Below are 9,616 nucleotides of genomic sequence, written 5' to 3' on the forward strand. Positions count from 1 at the left end.
CACAGCCGTGGTGGTGCGTGCGTGGCGCCAGCCTGCAGAGGCACCCACTGTGCTGATCTAAGCTGCAGTTGCGAGGGCCTTCCCAATCATCAGACCCTTGACGGTCCGGATCCTCGCCGTGGTCTTGCCGGCGGAACAGGTTGGCGGCAAATGTGAAGAGGCCTGTGGCCCCTACGGCGTGGAGCAGGACAGTCGGACCGGTGTTGGTGGCGCCCTGCCCCTGAAACTACTGGTTGGTGGTGCGCTGCAGCGAAGGCCGCAACAGGTGGACGGATGGGGAGCAGCCCGCTGGGAAGGCTGCGGATGGTTCGCCGGCGAGAATGTGGTGAGCGACACGGTAGCTGCACTGATGGGGGCGGCGAAATGATGGAAATCGGGGAGAGTGGACTTGTTTGAGGCTGTTTGTTAGTGTCCAGCTTCACCCAGTACACGGAGCGTCCTCTCAGGTGGATATGCAAGGCTACTGACTAGCTCCACTTGAACCTCCACCGAGCGTACCCTCCATACATAAACCACATATTAAAAGAGCACAAAGTACCTTTTACATTCCTGAAGCACCACGCACGGCCCGGGCGGGGCTTTACCTGCCTACCACTGTAGGTGGGCATATAACGCTGACCAAGGAGACCTTTCTGTTGGAGCTGTGGCGTGTGGCGAGGTGCGGGCAGGATCCGTGAATCGTAGCGGGCTGCAGACAAATGGGCCTACCACTAGGTGCGGAAACAGGGAGCGACGACCGTCCTCCCAGCTAGGGAGCGGACTGGTGAGCGCGCACCATTAGAACTGGCCGTGGGGGATCCATTGTCACCAAGCCGGCAGAACATGTGACAAACACCGGGGGCACACTACTGGGGGGTGGCCTACCTTGAAACCAACCGCATGAGAGGAGGGGCGTTCTGAGGCCTACACGGACAGTAGCACGGAGGAGGCCCTTGGGGCCTAGGCGGCACTGACATTGTACAAACGGACGCACTGACGTGGTGGCTGTTGAGCCCCAGGGGAGAAGGCGGCAGAGGCGCTAAGAGCGGGTGGAATTTGCCTGACCCCCCCACCCGCGACGTCGCGGCGGCCCGTAGAGTCGAGACACAAATAGCCCGCTGCCAAAGGGAGACACCTGCAAAGGGGATGGCATCACGCTGCTAAGAGGTACCAAGACTGCGACGCCACACATAGTGCAACCACCCCTAACATACAGACCGGGACACGCGGCTCAAGTAGCCCATGCCTGTGGGTGAGAAAGGCGACCCACTGGATCCCACGTGGTGGCCCTGCCATAGACTAAACTAATACTCTTAACAGCTGGCTGCGAATGCCAACGGCGCAGCAAATTGTGATGGGCCGCATGCGTGCCAAGATACAGCAAGGACCGCTACATACGGGAAGTTTGGACCCCCCACGCATGAGAGACAAAGGGGAGATGGAGCCAATGACCACAGCCCTAACGGCCAAAATGGACTCAGTGCTTGGAGCGGTGGAGAAAAGTGGTGCCGCCCTAGAGCATACCAGAACCTCTCTGGAAACCTGGATTGATAAAGTCACCTCAGACTTAACACTCCTACAAGCAGATCACCGTAAACTGGCCGAAAAAGTCACCGTCCAGGGCCGATGGATCGTATGCATGCCTTGGAAGATAAAGTAGAAGATGCGGAAGGGCACTCCCGCTGCAACAACATCCGCGTGGTGGGCTTACCGGAGGGGGAAGAAGGAAGGAACCCAGAGCAGTACGTTGAACGCTGTCTACGTGACTTACTGCCCCAGGGAACACTGTCGCCACAATTGGCGGTGGAGAGGGCCCATCGTGTGCCAGCGCAGAAACCCCAACCAGGAGCAAGGCCACGTCCATTTCTTTTTAAACTTCTCAACTAAAGGGACAGAGATGCAGTGCTACGTGAAAATTGGAAGCTGGAAGGCCTCAAAGTGAGCGGCAGTCAAGTTATGTTATTCCCAGACTACACCGCCATCGTGCAACGCCACAGAAGCAACTACACGGCAGTGAAGCGACAACTCAGAGAATTGAAACTGCCCTACTCCCTGTTGTTTCCCGCCAAACTGAGAGTGATAGTGAAAGGGGGAACCCGATTCTTGGATTCACCTGCGGAGGCGTGGGACTGGCTGGAAGAGTCGGGGCTGTGGACGGGGACACGACCACCGGGCCCGGATGGCAGCAACTCAACAGGCAGGAGAAATAGACGACGTGGGCGGCGCGGGGCACTGCGAAACGCAAAATCGGGGACAGAAGCCCCGAGTCCAGAGAACATCAAAGTGGAGCGGCAGAATGTTTTGGAGGCGGTTGCAACTCTACGAATCTTACACATCAGAGAGCGCTTGGAGACCTACATACGAGACTCGGCAGTGGCTAGGGGCTCATCGTCACCATTAACTGACGTATCTGAGGACCTCTGCTTACCAGTGGTAACCCCACAGACTGCCGATGGCATCATAGGATAGAACAATACCGTGTTGAACTATGCCACAGGCAGCTCACGCAAGTAGAGCTTTGTTCACATGTATGTTTTAGAGTGCACTAAACGTGAGGGAGACCCTGATAGGTTAGCAACCGCCTGCAACCCATTATGCGATAGCTAGGAGACGACTGACCACTCTGAGCACACCACTGTAGAGAATAGGCACACACAAGGCGGTGCTCAGCCTTAATCCACGCTGGTTCCGCGCACTGACCTAAGTGATTACCTGGATGGCACACTTTGTGCACAAGAATGGGGGGGATGGTCACGAGAGCACTGCATGTACGCGCAACCCCACCAGGCAATATACTGATCTAGTTTATACTCCTAAATTGTTACAGAAGTTTGGACGGACATCTCCGCAGAGTTCGCCCCAGCTATTATGATGTTCAAAGTTGCTTTACTGTTTTTGTTACAGCGGACCGGTACACTTCTGCCCACTCATGGCCCACACACGTCAAGACACACGTCACACTCCTGACGCCCCAGATGACCCCATACTCTAGTAATGACACGAGCTAACAAAATCACATGGAATATACGCGGCATGCACACACCCACGCGCCGCTATTCCATATTCGCTTACCTCCAGAGGCACTCAGTCGGCATTGCCCTATTACCAGAAACACACATGACACAGGTGGAACTTGACAGACTGCGCAGGCGCTGGAGAGGACAGGTGTATGGCACTGTATGCTCAGCGCATGCGAGGGGCACATTAATCTGGGTAAGGGCGGGCATCCCGTTTGACTGTGTAGATGTGGTAACGGATCATGAAGGCAGATATACCCTAGTGCGTGGGGCACTTAATGAACAATCAATACTGTTGGTCTCGATATATGCTCCGAATGTTGACCAACCATTGTTCCTAACGCAGTTGTCATCAGCTTTGACCCCTTACACTGGGCTCCCCTGGTTACTGGGCGGGGACTTCAATTCGGTGCTTTAACGTGCACATAGATAGGTCATTCCAGAGACCCCACAGCCCTCGGTTCCTATAGACCCTTGGCATTACTCAACGCAGACTATAAGATACTAGCTAAAGTACCAGCGGAAAGATTGGCGCTGGCAGTCCCCGAATTGGTCCACGCCGACCAAAATGGATTTGTACCCATGCGGAGCACGTCACTGAACTTGCGAAGGATTTTCAGGGAGAGACCGATTGTGTGCCGACGTGGCCCAGAGCGGGATGCCTCATGTTAGACCTGGAAAAGGCATTTGACTGCTTAGAATGGGGCTACCTGTCGGCAGTGTTGTTGCGATACGAGCTTGGCCTGCGGTTTCTTCAAATGGTCGAATTATTATAAAAAAAAGTCCCACAGTCCGAGTGCGGTTAGGGCCATACAACTCTGACGCCATACCGGTATGCAGGGGTACCAGGCAGGGGTGCCCATTGTAACCCCTACTGTTCGCGCTGGCGATAGAACCCCTGGCGACAGCGCTGCGTGCAACAATGGGAGATGGAATACCCCTGGGTGATGCGGTGCACCAAGTGTCGCTATATGCGGATGACCTGTTGGTCTACGTAAAAGACATAGACAACATACCAGCTCAACTGGCACACGTGCTGCAAGACTTTGTCGCTATTTCGGGATTCCAAGTGAATGTCAGCAAGTCCTGTATTTATGCGTTCGGGAAGGGGAGCCAAGACCCAGGATATACACTAAATGGTGCAAGGGTACAGTGGCGGGAGTGCACCTTCCGCTACCTAGGGATTCAGAATTACCGCCAACCGAAGGACCTATTTGACGGAAACCTAGGAAGGGCCTTAACAGCGATCAAGTCGCAGGTGCGTTTTTGGAGCACACTCCCGCTTGACGGTTACTGGCAGGGTAGCACTGGCCAAAATGGTGATCCTTCCCCGGCTCCTGTATTACTTCGTTAATTTACCTCTTTATGTTCCCGCAGCCTTCTACACAACACTCACTAAACTGCTCAGGGACTTTCTCTGGGGGGATGCCCGGCACAGAATGTCACTACCGAAACTATATTTGCCCACTGACCAGGGGGGTCTCGCTGCGCCTTGCTTTGAACACTATTATTTGGCTGCACAGCTGCAGTGGATAGCCCGCTGGCTCGCAGATAGGGGCCGCGAAGACACGACAACCACACTGCCACCGCTTTCACTGGAGCAAATAACTAGACTCTTTCACCCAGCTACCAAAGCCGCAACACCAACGCCGCTTCTACTAGCGGTGGCATACAAATGCTATCGCAGGTGTCTATACCTCACTAGGGCTATTATACCTTACGCACCGGCAATACCGTTGGAGGGATCCCCTAGTGGGCCCGGAGCACTCACACCTCTCTCTCACAGAGTGGCGGGAGGCTGACATACAAACCCTGGGAGATCTATACCGAGATGGCACACTTATACCATACGAGTCCTTGGTAGCAGATATGGGGCTTTTGCTGGGGCAATTCCTAATGCACCGCTCACTGATAGCGACACTGACTACCAAATGGGGGGACATAACCACAGAACCGAGCCAACACCTTACCATACAATACCTCCACGTCTTGGGGAAAGGCAGACACCTGGTTCGTTGGTTTGCGGCGTCACTCCGCACACATGTAGCGATAAGCCTAGATCCGCTCCGCCGTAAATGGGAGCTGGACCTAGGGCGGCCACTGATGGACAAGGAGTGGGAATGGATACTTAAAAGCCCAGTGCGTATACCTAGAAACATGAGATTCCGTCACATACAATTATTTATTGTCCATAGAGCATACCTTACGCCTGCGGCGATTAACAGGTACTTTCATCGAACAGATGCAACATGTCCCAGATGCACCGAACCAGGGGCCGGGTTGATACACATGCTGTGGAGTAGTCCCAAACTATGCACATATTGGCGCACACAATCAGCAGGCTATTACACGTATGCACAGGCCGAGAGATACCCTTGGAATGGACTGTTTACCTATTACATCACTTTAGAAGGACCCCTGCCATGAAAGTGACATCCCGTTTTCTAGACCTGGGGCTAGTGATCGCCAAGAGGCTTTTAACCAAACAGTGGAAGGCACTAGACCCGCCACACACGTGGGCATGGCGATATAAGCTCTTGGTATGGGCCAAAGCAGAGGGAATTGCCAGCACGAGGGAGGAAACACTGGGGCTGCATAAGGAGCTCATAGCAGCCCAATGGGAGGGACTACTCCGAGCCTTACAGCAAACGGACTAGGTTGGCTCTGGGGGGCAGCCCGAGAGTGAGGGATGCGAGCAAGCAGTGAGGGATGTGCGCCCCATCAGTGAGCCGCCGTAGATTCCAAATATGTCTATAAACTGATTGCCACACAGCGTAGACTTAGTCACTGCTGGGGAGTGGGGGCAACCATCAAGTTATTAGTAAACGTTGGGATGATGGCTGTGGGGGAGGGCAGTGGGAATGATAATAACACAAGTACTGGTCAATGTTGTTGCTGGGTTTTATTTGTTCCCACTCAAACATCTGTTCAATCTGTTAAGAAGCCCATGACAAATGAACTGGAAGGACTCTGTACAACGTACTAATGTAGTCATGCTATTGTTGAGCTGTGACCTCTGCCCTTTTTGCAATGGATTGAGTGCTAAGGTCAAACTTGCTCCTGAACAAAGATATTATAGACACCCAAGGTAAGCTCAGCATCCACACAAAAGTAATGTATATCACCCATCGGTAGACGGTCTCATGTATAGACGACTATCCAAATGTGTGTTGCCTTTCATGAATATGCAAAACAAAATCAATAAAAAAAAAGATTCAACCAAAAAAACTAAAGGAGATGCCAGTGGCTCTCTGCCTTCTAGATACAGTGAGCATACATTCCAAGAATTGAAAGCCCTGTGTACCTCTAGAAAGTTGAAGACAGGAAGAGGTGCCAACACTCAACACCTAGTAGAGGTGTTACTTCTTGATGACCTTAGGAAGACCCCTGGGTCAGATGATCAGGAGAGAGTGGGTGGGACAGGGAATGAAGACAGGTCAGGAGGTGACACCTTTTATGACCTAGACTCTAACCCTGACGAGGGGGAACCGCATGGTTCCAACCTCGATAACTCAGATGTTCAGGGAGGTGATGGAGAAGGCCAAGAAGGCCCCCTCTTCATCCCTCCTGGAAGAGTGCAGAGTTTACCAAGGAGATCTAGATCTCCCTCTGCAGAGTGTAATCACTCAGGACAGTCTGTAGGGACCTCTGTATCTAGCAAGAGGGACCACTCCTTTGATAGGGAACTTGAGAAAGCTAAGCTTAGGCTCAGGCAAGGGCATTTGGCCCTTGATAAAAAGTCCCTAGAAGTCTAGAGAGCTAGAAAAAAATGGGACTAGAGTCCCATGGTGGCACCAACAGTGTCCCTAGAATCAAGGAACATTCCTTTGATAATAGGAACCTGAGCAAGATTGTCCCACCCTACCATGTTGGGGATGACATCCATAAATGGATAACTGCTTTTGAGAGGGCCTGTAAAGTTCAGAGGGTCCATCAGGAGCAGTGGGCAGCTATCGAGTGGCTCTCCTTTGTTGACAAAGGTAGAGATAAGCTCCTCACTGTTAGAGAAGAGTATGCTGACAACTATTCAATCTTGAAGAGTGCTCCCATTGATGGGGTTGGCTTAACCACGGAACAGTACAGGATTCAGTTCAGACATACCCAGAATCAAGATTGGGTAGACTTTGTGGATAGTGCCATTAAGGCTCTGGAAGGCTGGTTGCTTGGCAGCAAAGTGAATGATTTCAAGAGATTGTACAGTTTGATTATGAGGGAGCATATCCTTAATAATTGCCAAACTCAGTTATTGCACCAATACCTGTTTGACTCTGATCTGACTTCTGCCCAGGAATTGGGAAAGAAGGCAGATAAGTGGGTCAGAACAGGGGTGAAGCAGAAAAACCAGAACAATGGTGGTGACCAAAAGAAACAGGATTCTAAAACTCCAGATAAGGTTGGGGACAGGAGTAAAGATCAGAAGTCTTCATCAGGGCCCCAAAACCCTGCATCTGGTGTGGGGTGGGGGGGGGGGGTGTAGTCACAATCTAACAAAGGTAAAGGCAAAAAGAAACCTTGGTGTTACTTGTGTAATGTACAGACCCATTGGACAAAAGATGTAGATTGTCCAAAAGCCAAGGAAAATCCTCCTATCACCACTGCCCCCAAGGCAACTGCGCCCCCTAGCACAAGTACGGGTGGTGGTACAGGGAACAAGGGATTAGTAGGGTTGTCCTTAGACTCTGAGATGGGTTCTGGCCTAGTCAGAACTACAGCTCAGGCTGTGATGGTGGTATGGATCTAGCCACCTTATTTGTCAGTCCCAGTATCCTGGGCAAATACAGACAACAACCTTTGATCAATGGTAAGGAGGCCATGGCATACAGGGACACAGGTGCAAGTGTTACTATGGTGGCAGAGAATCTTGTGGGCCCTGACCAAATCATACTTGGAGAAATGTACAAAGTGACCAATGATAACAATGTCAAGACTGATCATTCCTTGGCAGTTGTTAACTGCAGCTGGGGAGGGGTAACAGGCCCTCAGAAAGTTGTGGTTAGCTCAGACCTTCAAGTGGAGTGTTTGTTGGGCAATGATTTTAAAACTTCAGCTTGGGCAGAAGTGGAATTAGAGACTCATGCAGCAATGCTGGGCATCACTGCAGATGTGTTTGCTGTGACCAGGTCACAGGCCAAGCTATCTAACACTGAACAGCCTTGGCAATGGACCTTTCAAGAGCAGGAGGGCTGGGTCTTCCCCCCCCAGACTCAGTGCGAGGATCAATCTCTTGAGGGTGATGATCTTAGTCCCTGTGAAGGAACTGTCTCAGTTGAACTGGAACCTGATCAGGTGGAGTTCTTGTGGGACAGGGGGCCATTTCAGGGCAGACTTGAGTTTGGAGCAGCAAACCTGCTCTTCTCTTGAACCCCTCAAACAGCAAGCTGGTACTGGGATTATCAGTGGATCCCACAGAAACTATTGGGATGAGGGACTCCTATACTCAGAGGGTAGAGACCCCAAGCCTGGTGACACCAGGAGGTTGGGCATACCTCTCAAGTTTAGAAGCTTCCTACTTACCTTGGAACATGATATTCCCTTAGCCAAAGTAAGACTTGGGACCAGCTTGTCCCTCACTTTCACTGGCCTCACATGTCAGAGAACACCAAGGAGTTTTGTCGCTCCTGTACCGCCTGTCAAGCCAGTGGTAAGTCAGGTGGTACTACAAAGGTCCCCCTCATACCACTACCTGTGGTGAAGGTTCACTTTGAGAGGGTTGGGATTGATATCATTGGTCCCATGAACCCTCCTACAGCATCTGGACACAGTTATATTCTAGTGGTGGTGGGCCATGCCTCTAGGTATCCAGAGGCAATACCCCTTAGAACCACCACAGCCCTGTTGTCGCCAGGGCCCTCCTAGGAATCTTTTCCAGAGTGGGTTTCCCTAAGGAGGTCTTAACTGACAGAGGTACAAACTTAATGTCAATTTATATCACTGCAATGTGGAAGGAGTGTGGAGTGAACTACAAGTTTGCCACACCCAATCACCCACAATGCAAAGGGATAGCAGAAAGGTTCAACAAAACCCTCATGGGCATGATCATGGGCCTCCCAGAAAAGCTTAGGCAAAAATGGGATGTCCTGTTGCCATGCCTTCTCTTTGCCTACGGAGAGTTCACACAGAAGAGGGTTGGCTACAGCCCTTTTGAACTTCTGTTTGGGCATCGAGTTAGGGGTCCTTTGTGTTTGGTGAAGGAGGGATGCACTTCATCTACGCTCCAGGGTGACTGAGTACATGAAGAAGGCCAGTAAAAACCATGAGGCAAGTCAAGAACTGCAAAAAGCTTAGCATGACAAAAAAAAGGCTGTTTTGACTGTTTATCAGCCAGGACAGAAGATTTGGGTGTTGGAGCCTGTGGCCCCAGCAGCTCTCCAAGACAAGTGGAGTGGACCCCATACCATTCATGAGCAAAAGGGAGAGGTCATCTACCTGGTGGACCTTGGTACTCCCAGGAGCCCCCATAGGGTGCTCCATGTGAACAGGCACAAGCCGTACACTGACATAGCTGACATGGGCATGCTCATGGCAACTGATGAGGGACAGGAAGAAGAGAGTGACCCTCGCCCTGATCTCCTCTCTCAGAACCCTGATGATGGGTCCGTTGATGGTGTAGCTTTGGCCGG

Source organism: Triturus cristatus, chromosome 10 (assembly GCF_964204655.1).
Source record: "Triturus cristatus chromosome 10, aTriCri1.1, whole genome shotgun sequence".
Classification (NCBI taxonomy): Eukaryota; Metazoa; Chordata; class Amphibia; order Caudata; family Salamandridae; genus Triturus; species Triturus cristatus.